This window comes from Cryptomeria japonica, chromosome 10 (genome assembly GCF_030272615.1).
Source record: "Cryptomeria japonica chromosome 10, Sugi_1.0, whole genome shotgun sequence".
Lineage (NCBI taxonomy): Eukaryota > Viridiplantae > Streptophyta > Pinopsida > Cupressales > Cupressaceae > Cryptomeria > Cryptomeria japonica.
In genome coordinates this window covers 18620571-18640427 of record NC_081414.1, presented here as the reverse complement: position 1 = coordinate 18640427, position 19857 = coordinate 18620571, and positions in this window count along the sequence as shown.

Here is a 19857-nt window from a genome sequence, read left to right as displayed (position 1 = left end):
GAGGAATCCCTACTGTGTTCTTGATGTTTCATTTCATTGACCTTCGGATTGTCATTCTTGGCGAGGCCTTCCTCTTTTGAGTGATCGGTCTTGTTTGGAGAATTCCCTTTCTTGACCACATCTTTCTTAACGGCAACCTCCTTTTCTGGAAGAATCTGACTAGTGGTGAGACTTTCTTTGATGGAAGGTTGAGTTTTCTTAGTCTTGCCCCTTTTGAGTAACACCTTTCCTTCCAACATATCTTCTTTTTTGGCTGGGAAAGCTATGGTCTGGACCATGCATTCGTCTTGTTCAGGTTGCTCTTTGTTGTCAGCTTCCTCTTGGGTCATATTGATGGTAGCTTGAGCTTTGTTGGCCGAGTCCTGAACATTTGACCTTACTGTACTACACTCACTTAGGCTATTGATCACTGCATCTTTGATTTCTGAGATCTTGAGTAACTCATAGAGTGGTAGACTAACTTTGACTTTCTTGAGTTCTTCTAACACCAACGTAGCCAATCTTTTTATTTCATTGCCCATGGGAGGTGCAATATTATTTTGTCTGTATCCTTGCGTGTGTTGTGGATATTCTGGATTGTTACTGGCTTGTGGATCCGGAGGAGTAGAGAAATTGTTCGGAGGGATTGATGTAGTTAGGGGTTCTTGATTTCTCTGATTTCTATGATAAACCCTTTGATTCACAACTCCTGAGGACTGGTGGAATACCTCCTTTATTCCTTCAACTAAGACACTGTTGTTCAAAGGTGGAAAATAATACTCTGAGTCTTCAATGGGTCCATTTGCAGACGCAGGAGGGAACTGGGAACCCGGAGGTACCATTGGTCCATTAGCAGATTCTGGTGGAAATCTCCCATTTCGAGCCTGGTTATCTTCTTCTTGTGAATATTTGTAGCTTTCCACAATCATGGCCTGATCATATCATGTAGTTGGGACCATTTCGTATCCAGTCGTGGGTGGATTTTCAAGTGGATCATTACTACGCATCTCTTGCTGGAATATGTCGACTGCAATTTTGAACTCAGGACATTGCAACTCAGAATGCTGGTTTGTACTGTGAAGCCTACACCAACTGGACAGGGCCGCTTCTGCTAAAAACACTTTACTGGTAGGATGACTTTCTTGATTTTGGGAATTTGATGGGTTATCTAGTGGCGTCACCACGTTTCCATTATTAGGGGCAGTATTCCATGGTCTCTTCTGAAATCCTTGGTTGTTATTTCCCTGATAATTGTTCCTGAAACCTTGATTGTTATTTCCTTGGAAATTTTGATTGTTTGTATGTTGGCCATGGTTGACCCTCTGCATGCTTTGGAGTTGATTATTCTGATTCCTTAGATGAGTTACTTCGGTTGACAGCCTTTTGACTTGTTCGATCAACTCTTTCATTTCATCCTTTTCTTCCTGTGTTCTTGATGAGTTTGTTGCGTTTTGTAGGTACACAGGTTGTGCTGGTGGGGCTTGTGAGAGTGGGACTCCGGGATGAGGCACCAACTAGTTTGCCGGCTGCATGCTAGGATATGTCGCCTGTGGAATGGGACTCATAACTGGAGTTTGGTTGGCCAATGCCATACCAACTGCTTGCATTTGATTTGGAGCTGCGACAGGTCCCATATGTAATAGTGGCCCAGTAATATTCTGTCCCATGTGCTTACTGACTTCAATAGCTTTCGCGTATGCTACATTTAGATCATTTGGTATAGGATGTGTCCTTACGAACATGGCGGTAAAATGATCTAGGGCTCCATAATAGATCTCCCTTGGGTCAGCAATGAGGTAGGGATGTCGTAACATAGTGTATGCACGGTGGAACCTATTGTTGAAAGAGGTGATTGGTTCATGCTCCCTCCTTCGGATTTCAACAAATTGTCTATACAACTCGGTTGGCGTGGTTGGTATACCAAACTTAGCAATAAATGCATCCTTCATTGCGTCCCAAGTCCTGATTGACCCTATAGGCAAATGAATGAACCAGAAGTACGCCTCTTCTCCTAATGAGTAAGGGAAAAGCCTACATGCTACATCTTCGTATTCGATTTGTCTATTACGAAGATGATCCTCAAACATCTTGATATGATCCTCTGCTGTACGATTGAAATCGCTGACATTGAATTTGGAACAAAAGTGTTCTGGATTCTTTGGCATATCATGATAGACTGCAAATTCCAACGGTGATGGATTGTTGATTAGCCAAGTAGCACCATTAAGTGCATGAGCAAGAGGAGGAGGAGGAGGAGCATGGTGTGCCATCATTTTTCTCGGAATTTGAAAACTTGACAAGAGACTTGATGAACTAGCTTGGCTTGTCGGTTGAGAAATTGCTTGGATACTTGCTTGAATTGCTACTTGTACTTGTTCTTGAAGGGACGAAGCTTGTGATGACTCAGGAGACTCCTCCAATCTTAGCTCGAATTCTTTGGGAGTATCTTGTCTCTTGACTCGCTTCGACCTTGAAGTGAACGGAAGCTCACTCAGATTTTTGACGCCTGGTGTCGAACTCAATATCCTTTGATGTTTCTCGGGCAAGAAAGAACCAATGCGATCCAGCGTGAAGTCTTGGTCTTGCGGAGACTACTATAAGTTCCTTTGATTGCGAAGCTCTCTAGCTACAATTCTTCGGTGTTCTTCAGCCCTATCTTCTTCTTGTTCCAAGGTGATTCTCACTCTGTTATACTCAGCTTCACTTCTCCTTACGTTCCATGCTAGGTGATTCAATCCTGAAATAATATCTTCTTGAATGTCGCCTATCTGCAAATTGGGTTGCACTACTTGATTCAACCCTTCATGTGGCAACACCATTGTGATTCATGATCGTGCTTGAAATGCATTCCTCTCTTTTTTTTTGGTAAATTTTCTGGATAGTACTGTTCCTTCGGATTATTTGGTTCAAGATGCCCTCCTTCTAGCGCCAATTCTGTTGAGCGTAGGAGGAGGGACAAAGGGCTGCACAACTCCTTGGAAATATGATTATCTATGAACAGCTTGATAATGATCGCGGCATGATAGTACTCGCCCTCCTTCTAGCGCCAATTCTGTTGACGTGTATTTTGTACACAATCATACACAGAATAAAATACCCAAGGGTACCTTATCCTCTCTTGAATAAAGCCTCTGATTGCTGAAGATGTCGCAAAAAAGGATCAATCAGGGTGACTCCAATGTTCTTTTATGTAGGGTCTCTACGTGTGGATAAGCACCAGTGGTCGTTGTGAATGCTGTTTCATCAAGGGGCCTTACGTCCTCCGATTTGCAGGAACAAGATTTCCTAAAACTAACAAGTTCTCAAAAAAGATCAAAAGGTAGAGTTTGCGAGAGGTAAATTCTAATCTAATCCTAAAAATGACCCAATGTAGGCTAGACTTGGCAAGATTCTACCAATTTCAATATTGCCATGAAATAACAACTCAACTGAAATCGATGCCATCTTCTAAGGTAACAAATGATTTTTTCAATTCATCAAGGATCATGGACACTACCACAAAGGCACATATCCAAAGCTCAATGACGATTGAAGGTTTAAGTAATTCAAGTCTCTCCAGTTGACCACACAAGGCGTTCCCACAATCAGTAAGAAGCTAGTGGTTTGGAACGTGAATCTTCACCAAAATCAAGCCCAACACTTAGTCCTTCAAACTTAAATACTACTTCGACTGAGAATGATTCAAGAAAACAAACAACCATGAAGATAGCCACAAGAATTGCAATAAAACACCATAACTTCAATATTTTATTGATCTCAAAGCCAAAATAGACAACAATTGTTTGGAATTCTTTCTTCAAACTCAATCTTGCTACAAAATAACTTTCTTCTCTCCAAAAGCTCTAAACTTCTAACTATTTCTTATTTCTCTCTATTTCTAATTCTCATATCCCAAAATGAAAATGAATGAGGGTATAAATAGCATCCTCAATTACAATGAACGGCCCAGATCAAAAGAAGATCAATGGCTGAGATTCTGACACCTAAACCCTAATTAGGGTTTTATTACAAAAGTTCCCTTTTTATTGCACAATATTAAATGCATAGCCAAAATATTTAATTTGGCACAAAAATCTAGGAAACATAGACCAATGATAATTAAGGTGCCATGTCATCTATAACAACCTCTCTTCTAGAACCTTATTCCCTTTCCAATGCTCCTTTTTAGCATATGCAATGAATCTGGACATGATTCCTTCAATCTCAGCCAGAGGAATCTCAGGAAGATTCCTCATTCGTTCCTCCAAGTGAATAATCTGATCAAAGGCCTTGAGAAGAGCTGTGTCCCATTCAGGTTTGAGTTCCTTGATTTTCTCAATTAGGAGCATAGTAGCAAACATTTGATCTCTTTGCTCATCTGTAATAACATTCTCATCTTTGCAAAAGATGACCTTGACCCTTTCTTCCAACTCCTGAAGATCCACATCTGTCTCAACTTCGATCCTTCTACCAAGAATAGTGCATAAAACCCCAAACACCTTGTCATGGATTGGATGGATGACCTCCTCCACTTGATTGCATTTGGCGCTAGTGTCCTCGAAAAGAACTTCCTTCATCTGGAGTAAAGTAGACCACTGGAGTAAATTATGAGCTTCTCCATCCATTATCTTTTCTTGTGCTAAGGTCTTCCTCGATGTTTGCCTAATTACTTGAAGAACAGGAATGATGACATCTTTAGTATGAGCAAAGGCGGCTACTGTTATCATTAGGTTGTGGATGATCTCAAGGACCTGGATAGCCCGATGAATGGTCTGCATCATTCTTGTTGCAAACTCAATGGCAACTGTATGGGACTTGTCAATCCAAGAGCTCATAAGCTGGACCAAGCTCTTAACTCTCTCTGCCTCACCAACTGATTCAAGGGGAAGTGCCTGCACAGGAGATACTGTTGGATCCTGACGTCCCAAAGGCTGACTGAGGTGGCTAAAGTAGCTTCTCCAAGCACCGACCTCTCTCTCAAGTTTTCTACTCTTTTCCATTTCTTCCTTAAGTTTATCTTTAAGTGCCTCAAATGAATCAGTTGCCTCATCCAATGCTTGCTCGGTGGTGAGTGGACCAAGCTCAACGGTTTCTACATCATATTCTTCTGCAAGGATCTCACCCTCGTACTTGTCCACTGCCGGTGTAGCTATCTGCAACTTCCTGGACCCTATCTCATCTCTGATCATCTTGGACATTTTGGTGGCCTTCTTCCTTTCTGTTACTCCCTGAGGATTTCCAACAAGGCTATCTAAATCAATCACATTATCTTCGTCTTCGATCACAATCACCCTTGTTAGTCTCTCCTTCAACCAATCTGGAATAGCGGACCTTGTCTCTCTAACTTGTATTTCTTTAGGAAATGGCTCTTCTTTCCAGAGAGGAGATGTCACTTCATCATCATTCTTGTCTTCATGTAGCTCATTTGTTACCTTAGAAGATCGCATCAATTTTAGTTGAGTTGTTATTTCATGGCAATATTGAAATTGGTAGAATCTTGCCAAGTCTAGCCTACATTGGGTCATTTTTAGGATTAGATTAGAATTTACCCCTCGCAAACTCTACCTTTTGATCTTTTTTGAGAACTTGTTAGTTTTAGGAAATCTTGTTCCTGCAAATCGGAGGACGTAAGGGCCCTTGATGAAACAACATTCACAACGACCACTGGTGCTTATCCACACGTAGAGACCCTACATAAAAGAACATTGGAGTCACCCTGATTGATCCTTTTTTGCGACATCTTCAGCAATCAGAGGCTTTATTCAAGAGAGGATAAGGTACCCTTGGGTATTTTATTCTGTGTATGATTGTGTACAAAATACACATCAACAAGATGGAGATAGGGAGAGTGACTATTTATGTGACATTTTTTAAAGTGTGTTTATTTATGGAAATTGGATTGTTTATTAGCTATGTGATGGATGTTGATTTAAAATACATGTGTGATGGATCACATGTTTATGATGATGCATGTGACATTTTTTGAACTTTGTGTTTATTTATAGAATGTGGATTGTTTATTACCTATGTGATGGATGGTGATTTATGATACATATGTGATGGATTACATGTTTATGATGACACATATGTGATGCTCAATTACATATATGATGACACATCATGTGATGCTTCTGATGCTTATGATACGTATGTATTTATTGTTTATCAACTTACAAATGTAGTAATGCTTATGATGCTCAATTGATGGTGTTGATTTCAGGTATAGTCCCTGTGTGATGCTGTCACCCTTGGTGGGAACAGGTCATTGACTACAAACATCATCAACCATTTAGTTGAGGATCCTGCATAGTCTACATAAAGTAAAGGTAAGGAATTGAAAAAATTACAATGATTTTGATGACAACATCTTTTTATTATTTAATACTCTTTTTGTCTACAAAGTTCATGTTGTGTACTATGTAATTTTTAGCTAACATAAGATAATTGAATTACATTGTATAGGACTCTGAACCCCTTTGACGAGGATCCTGCACAGTCTCATGGATGGACAAGTATAACTAGTCAATACACCTTATAGAAATAGTTTATTTTTTTTAAATTACTTGAAAAACAAACTTCCTCAGTTTTTCAAACCTCGACATTAGCAGCAAATCTAATACAGTTATCAACACTTGAGGCCCCAGTTGGACTTATTCCAATTTTAATCTCAAAATCAACTTTAGGGTTGACTTCTTCATCAACATTACCCTCATTTGCAAAATTTCTCTCTCATTACCAATTAACTCTCTTGTTTCATGGAGTGCAGGTACCCCCAAATAGGTATTTGTTAGATCTATCTTCGTTGAGTGAGGAAAATACAGGAATAGAAAATGAAAGTGACACATGTAGTAGGTCTACAATAGGGAGATCAACAAGAGGTCAAAAGATTAGAAGAAAATTCAATTAACGCATGAAATTTTCTCCTTGCTCAAGGGGGGTCATGTTCTTATCATGATGAGACCAAAGGCGACATTGAGGTGCCACTGAGGTATATACATCTACAAAAACAATGGGTGCCCAAGGAACTTCCTCCAATAAACACTGATTTTTGTGTTAACAATAGGATATATCGCATAGCACCTTCGTCATTACATGGTTAGGCTTATTTTCCATGGACGGCATAAAGGTTTGTTACAATAGAGTTGTTGAATTGATGGAGTTTGTTGGACCTTGTTACAATTACAATAATTGGATGCAGTTTGTTAAATATAAAAAAAAGTATGTGTAGGTATGCACTATCAGCAAATTATATACAACAGAAAGATAATGATCAAAGTAAACGAGTGGCTATATACATTGATGGTCAGCCAAAAGCAACAGGGAATATTGCAGGTTTTATAAATAGTACGCTACTTGGGTCAACTAATAAACAACCCAATTGCATATTTGAGGTGCACGAGGGAAATCATGTATTTGTATGTGCGATAAAATCAATAAGTGCAGGCGAAGAGCTTCTAATCGATTATAGTTTGAATCGTATAGATACAAACAAAGTTAATATAATGGGGTGGTACGTACTATATACCATTTAAATTAACGAACCTCCAATTAATGAATCCAATATACCATTTTATTATGAAGTTTTTTTACTAAGTCTATTAGTTTAATTTCACTAACGTTTTTTATATTTTTTCTTTGTCACAGGGCGACATGGATCCATCACATATCGCAAACAGGGATGTAGCTTGCGACACTTCTACCGAGTAGGTAAACCTCATTGTAATTGTACAAACTAGATAGAAGCAAATTGTTACATTATTATGTTCTTTTTTTTAGTAATTTATACTAATTTTGTAATTGTTAATGATATTCTTGACACAGACGAATGTTCGGGGAAAAGGAAAGGGAGTTGCAGTACCTGAGCACCTTTCTAGGGATGTGGAATCATTAGGGTTAAGCGATGATGACCCTGACGATTCCGCACACCTTATGAAATTCTTTAAAATGCCTCTTATAAAAATTAGAAAAGAGATTGTTGCTTTGGCAATCATGCATCCTATTACTGATGAGATACGAGAGGGGGTGAAATTATTGCTTCGGACAATAGAAAACTTGCAAGTAAGCAGTAATGAAAGCTTTAATTATAACAAAAGTTCAATAATGGTTTATATTTTATTCTGTTTTATGTCATTAACTAAAATATGTACGTATTGTTTTTACATCAATTTATCCGCCCTCATGAAAGTTGTTCCCATGATCAGGGTGTTGCAGGATCTTCAAGTGATGACAATTTTCTTGTATTATCAATTGCTTGTCTTATCACTCTGAGTACCCAAAACACATCATACTTCATACTGTCAATTTTCAAAATAAAGGTTCATCCTTGTTTACAATTCTTGCACTTTTCATATATTTAATGTTTGATATATTTAATGTATTATTCTTTAGGTGTTGTCAATGTTACTGTGCAAATATTGTTGCCGCCTCATCAAAGGTTACCCTCACCTGTATTGCCGAATACAATGTTGGCAACACGTAGCATGCAGACATCCTCTACTGCACGTCATATTGGCCTGCCCACTGTTGGTAGATCCCTCTTTTGCTCTATCTTCTGTCATGTGTTTATTTCCCTTCAAGTGTTCTATCTTGAATTCTAATGCCATTTCATAGTGGATTCATTTTTTGCAAGAGGAGATGCACATGAGGATGTGCCAGAGGCGACTACTACTGATAACATACCATCATTTCCTGGATCTTCTCGTATCGCTAGTACGGGAATGTTGCAGGCCACATTGGTGGTGAGCGACGAAGAAATGATTCCCTTAAAGATACAAAAGGTTCCAAGTACTTTAAAATTATTATTATATATACTCTAATTGTAATTTACTTTATGATCACTCATTTTGGACTAATGATCCCATGAAATTTTTGCAGGCAATGATATTTTCTATAAACATCTTAGTGACATTGCATTGCAGATATTTGGGCCCACCAGACGTAAAAGGTGGTACATCATATGTGAACTAACCCTAATCCGCTAATTTGATTTCATATCATTGCTAGAATAGTTTTCCTTTGATCCATTTCTTGAAGTGTAATAAATGTAGCTTCAGTTCATTTCCGAATCTAACAGGTTTGTTTTTGCTTTAAAAGGTGGAATGACCAAGAAAAAAGGTTAAAAGATGAATTGACAAACCAAATGGTTGAGTGGTTTGGAAATGACACCTTTGACAAAACCAAGCTCCTTGAAAAAGCTGGCACATATCTAAAGTATGTGAGGGACCAATACAGGACCCATTTAGAGAGGAACCTAAAGTACAAGCGTCCCCCCATGATTCCAGAGAGGGAGTGGATGGACCTGATTTTGGATGCCAAGGAGAGAATTGAAAGGAAAAAAGGAAATACACCACTAGACGCCAGAATAAGGTACGAGATACTATTAAGAATGTAATTATGTACTAATTAATTACTCTTTATATTTATATAATCTAACATATTTCAAACTTTTTATAGACTGAGTGACACATTAAAGACAACCAAGGCAAGGCAAGAAAAGAATGGGCAACACAAACTCGACTCTGGTGGTTACATGAAACTTGCTGCACGAATTGTAAGTATCTCATGTAAACGAAATATTGCATCAAAATATTAATAAATTGCAAACGTTTTTTTTTTATCAAACAATGCAAGCAAAATTCACGGTACCAAGCAAAAATGCAGGGCTCTGAATTCAATAGAGCACCCATAGAAGATGACAAGAGAATTGCCTACCAGCAAGGCTATTCAGTCGTGGCTGATCGGCTACGAGAATTGCATGGGCATACACAACATTCGAGTGCATCCGTCACACAGGTAAATATGCTAAATGGAAATTGTTTCAAATTGAATACTTTACCAATAATCTAATTGATGTTGAGTTCCAACATAAAGTGACTATATTTGTTTTAAATAAGCAAGCAATGATAACAATGTGCATGTCATTGGAATGTAGCCTGCTAATCGTGAAACACCACCTGCACATGAAGGTCCGGATGTGCATCCCAGTAGTGGAGGTATTCATTTTCTATTTAAATTTATTTATTTTGCTATTAATACAATTAAACATCTTAATTTGTAATTAGAGTAGTAATTAATGTAACCTTTTTTGTTAATATTTTAGAGCATGTAGTCGATGGTGACCAAGTGAAGCATGATCTGGGTACACAACATCAGGAACGTGATGTTCCCCACTCAGGTAAAGAGGACCACTGTTATTGCTTTAAATAAATATAATTGCAATTGGTGTTCAGCATTAATGTAACCTTTAGTATTTCAAATCCAGATGATCTAGAGGGTGTTCAGCATGTTGAGGTTGAGGCTACACAAAATGATGTGGCCCCATCAGGTAAAGAGCACAACAATTATGTTCTCTAAATTAATGAAATACTTGTAACAATAATATTTTTTTTTTTGAATTTAACCCATTTCTTTGTTATTGCAGAGGACCCCCCTTTGCTTCAATGTCCTCGTCCTCAGTATAGGACTAAGCATACATCGAGATCACGAGCAGTTGGCGGAACATCTGCAGAGGGGGAAAATGATGAAGAAACCAATGTTCCACTTAGTCTTTTCATAGCTTCAAAGAAAAAACAAAAAAATAAATGATTGTAATCTAACTTATTTGATAATGATTGATTTTTATGTGTTAGTGAATGTAATTATGTGCTAATTAATGGTTATGGATGATATGTGTTAATTAATATTGATGAATGTTGCATGTTAATTAATGTTAATCAATGTTATGTGTTAATGAACATTATGTGATATTAATGAAGGAATGCTATATTTTATTAATGGCAGAAAGAATGAATGAATGAATGTTATAAGATGTTAACAGGGAATTTAGAGTGATGTTAGGGGGGGAGGGGCCAAATGAGCTTCCACCTTCACGTGGTTGGCCCTGTTAAGTAGAGAATATTAAACTATTCTTGAAACCAAGCGAAGCTCAACAAGATAACACACTTTTCAATATTTCATTATGTTGCATAGTTAATCTTATTGAATAATGTATATTGAATCTTAATTGTAGGGTCCAATAGAGCCAACACAAACAACAACACCACAAGTTGTTGGGTATAATGAACTCCCATATTGTCTTGTCAGTACACGAACAATATGAGTTTCTTCTAGTGTTGATATCCAAGGCGGGACTGCAAAAGTTATGAATATGCCTCATCCTTGTAAGTTTTTTTATTACTTGTAAGTCATGAATATTGCTCTTTAGTTGATTAAAATCATTTCAGTGAATGCAAATCTTGATTATTATAAAGTGATATATGCACTATCAATTCCAAATTGAAACCCTTTCAGTGCATGCATGTTGTTTGCCAAAATGCCATCTCAAAAGTATCAGCAAACAAACATTGGCATTCACAAAATCAAGAAAGACAAACTGAAAATTAGCAGTAGAGCATTCAAGTAAACTATTTGTCAAGAAGCATAGTTGAAAAGGTACAAAAGAAATTGGTTTCAAAACAGGGGTAGACCATTACAAATTGGCAACTTGGCATCACTTCTCTTCTTACTTCTCCTCAACCCTATTGCTCTACACTCTCACTTTTTCACCTGGCACCTGCAACTCTCACTCTCACATTCACAGTTGTCAGCTTCTTGCTCTTTGTTTTTGTGAGTTGAAACAAAAATAGGAGGCATTTTTATAAAGTTGGTAGGGTTTGGGTGGGGCCCATAGGCTGTGACGGTTTGACCTTGAGCATGGAGTTTGAAAAAATGTTCTGATTTTTTTTAAATCACTTATGGGTTGTTTGGCCATGGGAGATGCTTGGATGTCCCTGAGATGGTCAGGAGGCTCTTGGGAGTCTCTCAAACGTCTCAAGGATGTCCTAGAGATGTCTCAAAGATGATGGAATTGGATTGCACTGGGGCGGCAGGGGGACGTCCCATACAAGTCCCTATATTCTGAAGGTGTCCCCATTTCAAAAACAAATAGTTCTGGGGGAGGAAATGTCCTTGTGGAACATTGGCTCCAATACATACGTCTTGGTGTGATTTTTTAAATAAGACAACAAAATTCATAAAATAATATCTTTAGAATCTATATTAATCAATAAAAGATGTTTCTAATTCAATGTATGTACCAAACCCTATTACCAACAATATAATAGCCCTAGCCTACAAATTGGACTGGTTAATTTTCTCCAATCAAACAAACATGTAATCACTCCATAAACTAGGTACATTAAGCACACATCGAATTATAAAATAACTAACTGTGATACATCAATATGTGAAAGTTTAATGACCTAGATATTAGGACTGTAAAATACTATATCGTATCCTAATTCCTAAAATAACCCTTTTTGTGTGATGTGTAAAGTACAATACACAACTAGGAATTATGTTGAGTCAAATGCAAAATCGGTACTAACCATGGAAGTTGAGGATAAATCATGAACAACATATCTGAAGCAACACAGGAATGACTCGAGTGCAGATGAATGCTAGGAAATAAAGTAGAAAATAATGCAAAATTAGGTAAGAAACTAGGTGACAATAAACCATGAACAACTTGAAATAATCTATAATTAATGATCTATGTGATCCATCAATCTGTGACTATGAAACATAATCTGCAAACAATAAACTTGTGGACCATTAAGAACAAGAAGAAACTTGTTAGTATATATGCCATTTCCTGTCAATCAATCATCAAAGAACTTGTGATCTGCCATGCACCATGTATGTTGTATACCATATCTATATACAAACATTTTGTATCGAGTAAACTACATTTATTGATTCATTGAACTTGTTTTGCTTGGATCCAAACACCATGGAAACATAACCATTAATCCTAATAACTTGTGAACCATGGAGTGCAAACTAAATGGAATCATGTCCAAAATTTTGGTTAAAACAATCTAGAGAAAATAGTGGGATTCCAATTATCCATCTCAAAACACCATCATTGAAACTTCCATGTTCAATATATAGAAAAAACTCTATTTTTTAAACCATTTTAATCATCAATATATTTTTTTGCTAAATAAAAGTTGGATTTATATTAAAAGAGCTAAATATTACAAAACAATTTCAGCACAGTTTATATCCCTATCATTTATCACTATTTCTTTCTGACAGATTGTTGCCTTTTTCCAGTGGCAGTGTTGTAGTATTGATTAATGTGCTACATCATAATGTGATCAACTTAAAAGAAGTACTAAATTTTACCTGATATTTCTTTTAAATTGATGGGTGAATATATCCTCTAAGCCAAGTATTATTTTATCATATTTATTGTCAGTATTCCTTCAATACCTGTTTGTGAATATTTAGGGTGACATGATTAGCATCCTCCCCTTTGTACAGAATTATTGATTACATGAAATGGATTTTTTATGTCATTTTGCAATATACCATGGTTGTATATGTTTATACGTAAAGTTATGAATCCAAAATTGTCAAATAGATGCTACATAGATAACAATCTTTCCTTCTTGCTATCTATTACAGACAATGGAAAAGTTTCCATTGTCCTTTAATTCTCGTATACATTAATTGAACCCAGTCTATGTGTCTTTATGGTCGAAGTCATGGAATTTTAGCAATTTAATTCTTAGTATATACCAATAGCCTATTAGCAAGCTCACTCTAGTGAAGACAAATTTGAAAGAATTCATAAAACATGAGTTGTCAATGACATATACTGACGCTTGAGTTTTATGTTTCTTTTGTTATAGGCTCCTTTGATGTAAGGGATAAAGAGGATCGATGGATATGAAGATGGGTTAAGAAGGGTGATATGATTATCCTCCTAGGATGAATCTATCATCGATTTACCCTCGACACAAACAACTACATTAATGTAAATGCTCTTTTATCTCAAGGACACTCACTATAAATCATTTCTTATATGAACTAGAGGATATTATTATTGTTTCTTTGACTTTTATCATAGATCCTGAGGGTTTTCCAGGGCGAGCCAGTCTGGACAACATACAATCATCCTTGTGAGGAGCATCCTGCTAGGTAAGAACCCTAATACTTGTAAGACCAAGATGAGAATTTCAATTTGATTGTTTTCAAGAAAACCTGAACATTCTAGTTTTACATATAAAAATGACATATTTTTGTGATGGCATGTTCCAATATGTATTTTATTTTGATAGATTGGTTGTAGGTTCTAGAGAGGACCCACTTCCAAATAGATAAAGTTGTTATAAATAGGTTATTGGTGAAGAATAACTGAAGAAAATCAATGAAAAATCACATCAACAATAACCAACATAGTCAGAAACATTAATCTAAAGATTCTTTTTAGCCCTCGCCTTTCTTGACAACTTATTTATCTTTTGACAATACCAAACTGCTTGAGAAGTATCTTCTTACTCAAAGAAAAAATGTGATAAAAAACAATTGTCCAATCACTCGCATCAACATCAACCATGCCAGAATTTGATGTTGCAAGATCCAAGATAGATATTGCATAACATAGAGAAGCCATCATTTGAAGGAAACATGAACCCAATGAAGACATTAAGAGGGCATGAATGCACAACCAAGGGCCATTGAGTAGAAGGCAAAGGAAAAATCTTGGAAACAAGAGGAGGAGCACTTGGAGAAGAAGGTAGGGAAAATAGTAGTCCAACCAATAGAGAAGCTGAACTCTGAGGGCAAACTACCAGAGATAGCAAGAAACTCTCCAGCCAAAGTAGGGGAGACAAAACCAACAATCTCTGTCTAGACCCCAAATTTGAAGAAAGAAATGGAGCTAAAGTAAGTGAATTGGATAACAACAAGAATGTAAAGTGCACCCCTGATTTGCTAACCAAAATGCTCAAAATTAAATGAAAATCTTTAACGAATACACAAAATTATATACATATGCAGGCACACCATGGCTGAGATGGTCCAACTCCCTAGTCTCACTCTAGGACTAAGCTCATGCCATATCTAAATGAAAGACATCTCAAATACATCGTCGATGGAAAGCTGCAAAATGCCATTTTCATACATAAGCAAGACATACACAATTGGGCACAATCACCAAGAGAACGGTAAAAAGTGTGTTTGAGATCATTGTCCTAATTATGGTGTGGTCACGAAGAGATGACCGTAAATTTGTCAACCTTTCCTTCATTTAAACCAAGTAAACCTTTATTGTGCCCAATTGTGTATGTCTTGCTTATGTATGAAAATGGCATTTTGCAACTTTCCACCGATGATGTATTTGAGATGTCTTTCATTTAGATATGGCATGAGCTTAGTCCTAGAGTGAGACTAGGGAGTTGGACCATCTCAACCATGGTGTGTCTAATCATATTAGCTTGAAACTATGTGCCTCATATTAGCCTCAAACCTATGCCCCCTACTAGTAGGTGGTGGGGATAGAATATCATTCGATGTACATATCAATGACTGGATAATAATAAAAAAAAATTGATAAAAATATTATCATCGTCAGAATTACGACAAATACCAAGCTTTCCACCAATGATGAAATCGGCGGACATACAACATTCTCGTCGGTGAAATGTTCTGGAGTTGTCGCACTTTCGACTCAAACCACACAAACATCCGACGAGGATGTTGTGCATGTGACGACACTTCATAGTCAGACGGTCGTCGATGCCTTCGAATGGACCGACGACACAAGTGTCGGACAAATAGCATCACCGTCAATGCGAAGTTCCAAATTGTCATTGGCTTTGCAACAAAATCTACTGAAGCATCCGACAGGGATGCTGCATGTCCGATGACTTTTTTGATCGAAAGAGCGATCATGCCCATCGTCGGTAGAGTCCATGGGATTGTCGTATTTCTGATGGTCAGGGCATCGTTGACAAATCCGACGATGAGTTTTTCGATGGCTACTTTTGTCGGCACTCCGACGAAAATTAGTCGCAAATCCAACAATCGACCATCAGAAATTAGCTCCGAATGTACTAGTGTCTGTGAAGTGAATGGGATCAAAAGACAGTTATCAACACCCCGGCAGAATGGAGTTGTGGAAAGGAAGAACAAAACTATCTTGGATGCAGCAAGAAGTATGATATCAAAAGCAAATCTACCTCATATATAATGGAGAGAAGTGGTCAATACAATAGTTTATACATTCAACCGAGTTCACATCAGAGGTGAAACCGGTAAGACCCCTCATGAATTATGGTCTGGTAATAATCCTACTCTTAAATATTTTAGACTATTTGGAAGTAAATGCTATATTAGAAGAGATGAGTATATTGGAAAATTTAATCCTAGAAGTGATGAAGGAATATTTCTTGGTTATTCATCTAAGAGAAAGGCATATAGATGTTTTAACAAAAAGATTGCAGAAAATTGTTGAGAGTGCAAATGTGAAGATTGATGAATAGTTTAGAGGAAATTCAAGGTACACAGACTCTGAACCGGCAATAGAGATAATAAAAAATGAACCTATTATGAGTACACCGGTACAAAATGTTGATCCAATGACACCGGTATCATCAGAAGATTCAACAGTCACTGAAGAACAACAACAAGTAAAAACACCCCGGTATGTAAGATTGAATCATTTTGAAGAACGGATAATTGGAAATAAATTTCAAGGAGTTATGACTAGAGGAAGATTGGCAAATGAGGAGGTATGTCTTATTTCTCAAATTGAACCTACATCAATTAATGAGGCATGTGAAGATAAATATTGGATTAAAGCTATGGAAGATGAATTGGAACAAATTGAAAGAATAACACTTGGTCATTAGTTCCCCGGCCTAAAGACAAAAATATAATTGGAACTAAATGGGTTTTCAGAAATAAACTTAATGAAGATGGTAAGGTAATCATAAACAAAGCAAGATTAGTGTGTAAGGGATATTCACAGAAAGAAGGAATTGATTACAATGAAACCTTTGCACCGATAGCTAGAATTGAGGCAGTCGGACTTTTATTGTCTTTTGCAGCTCACAAGAACTATAAAGTATTTCAAATGGATATTAAATGTGCATTTTTGAATGGAGATCTTGAAGAAGAAGTTTACATTGAACAACCTAATGGATTTTATTTAACAGATGACAGGGATATGGTTTGCAGGTTAAGGAAAGCTTTATATGGACTAAAACAAGCTCCTAGAGCTTAGTATGCTAGATTGGACAAATATATTTTGAAGCTTGGTTACACTAAAGGTAATGTTGACAACAATCTATACTACAAATTAACTAATGATGACATCTTGGTTATTGAAGTTTTTGTTGATGATATAATCTTTGAAGGAGAAGATGAATTGTGTAAAGACTTTTCTAATAAAATGCAGCAAGAATTTGAAATGTCTATGATTGGAGAGATAAAATTCTTTTTAGGATTGCAGATTTCACAAGCTAATAAAGGTATATTCCTATGTCAATCTAAGTACTTGAAGGAATTACTAAATAAATTTGGCATGGAAAACTCTAAACTGGTAAGCACACGTATGACTACAACTGATAAACTATCTTTGAAGGATGAATCAACACCTGTTAATCCAACTAGATACAAATCTATGATAGGAGGTTTACTATATTTGACACAAACAAGACCCGATGTTATGAATGCAGTATGTATTGTTTCAATATTTCAGAGTAATCCTAAAGAAAATCATGAATCAATAGTAAAAAAAGATTTTCCGGTATCTACAAGGCACGACAAATCTTGGTTTATGGTATCCTAGAGATGAAAATTTTGATTTATGTGCATACATAGATGCTAATTGGGCAGGAGATGTAGATGACAGAAAAAGCACCACCGGCGGAGCATTTTTTCTTGGTAGCAAACTAATTTCATGGTTGAGCAAGAAACAAAGCTATACATCACTATCAACAGCAGAATCAAAATATGTTGCAACAGCAACTAATTGCACACAGGTATTATGGATTAGACAAATGTTGAAGGACATAAAGGTAAAATGCAAGGAACTTATAACTATTTACTGTGATAATATGGCAACAATTGATATATCTAAGAATTTGATATTTCACTCAAAAACTAAACATGTTTCTATCAAATTCAATTTCTGAAAGAGAATGTTGAAGCAAAAGAAGTGAAATTGGTTTATGTAAATACTAAAGAGCACATTGTAGATATTTTTACAAAGCCTTTGCCTAAGGATACTTTTGAATATCTCATAGAGAAGCTTGCCGGCAGAATTAACAGAGAAATCTTCTTTCCGGCTTTGATGAGGAGAGCTACTTCTCAGGGGGAGTAGTTGGTACGTTGTAATGAGTTGGTATTTTGTATTTGAATCTGGTTTTTGTATTGCTTTGGTATTTGATGTCAAAGGGGGAGATATATTATGGAAAAACATTTTGGGGAGAGATTATTCCTAAGGGAGAGACATTATGTATTTTCATTTCTGGTTAATGATCTCTTTGGGAGATTGTTGGTTTTTGGTTTTTGGCATTTCTGTTTTGGCACTTTGATGGTTTTTCCATCTTGTGTTTCCATCAATGCCAAAGGGGGAGATTGTTGGTATTTTGGATATGTTGATATGGTTTTGTCATTGATGTCAACACTTGTCATCACTTGTCAAAACTTATCAGCACTTGGAGATCTTTGTTTTGTTCACCGACAAGTCAAGTGACTTATGCACAGTCACCAGTATTTGGTTCACCAATAGGTTATATTGTTCACCGACATTTGGAATGACTTGGAGAATACTTGGTTATGTCGAAGACATTATTTGATCACTTGGTTTTGGCAATTTGGTTATTGGTTTATTCGGGTTTGCATATTTGTTGTTACCGACAAATAGGTCCATGTTATGCACCAACAAGCATATCTATTCTAGATCAGCACGACACATTATGGAGATGATTTATTATTATTGTAAATGCATTGAGCTGACATGATGCATCAGATATCAATTTATTTGTAATTTATTTTATTGTAATATTCTTTATAAGCCGACCTACACATTTTGGTCTTAGCTTTCGGTATATATGTAAGATCTCAATTGTGAGATTGGAATGCAGCAAGGAAAAGGATTGTAATAGGATATATGTGAAAATAAGCAGAGCTATACACACAAACATCATTTGAAGGTTGAACGAAGGTTTTGAGGAAGATAATCAGAACTTAACTGGTACTGAATCCAGCATATGAAGATGCTATTTTAAGCAGTACATTATCATTGGATTTAACCATCCAATTGTAGTCAGTGTGACTCCCATTTTGTAATTGAGTAGTGAGCTCTAGGCAGCTGGCCTTTCTACATGTGTAGACTCCATATTGTACACACATACTATCTGCAGTAGTATCATTTGATTGTGGGTAAGGCTTCCCACCGTGGTTTTTCCCCTTATAGGGTTTCCACATACAAATATTTGTGTTGTGTTGTGGATGTTATTGTCTTTCTGTTTCATGCATTAATCTTTACCGGTACTGTAATTAATTGATAAAACTGTCTACTGGCATAAAGTTTGGTTTATCGACATCAAGCATTAAGTTTTGGTTAAGTTGAATTTATTGGACAAGTGATTCACCCCCCCACCTCTCAGCTGTCTCTGAGACCTAACAATGAAAGGGTGTGTCTCTAAGTAGTTATGCATATAAATAAGGAAGATAAAAACTCTCCCAAATCACACTAATTTTTAATACTAAACTCACATATTATTGTTTAATTAGTGGAGGTCACACTTCATAGTGGTCTTCTATTTTATTAATTTTTGTATTTATTTCAAGAAATATCACAACAAACTACAACTTAAAGAACTTCAATTCCATATAGTTTTTATTAGAATGTTGTAAATAGGATCCAATAAATTGAATTGATTAATATTATCATCAATATTAGACAAATATTTTGTAGACTTTAAGTGGTATAAATAATATCTCTAATATCCATGGTGGCAATATCAACATCACAACAAAATGACCCTTTCTCATTAAGACAAACAATAGTATGAATATTTTTAATTATAAAATACATCAATTCAATCCATGACTATGGTT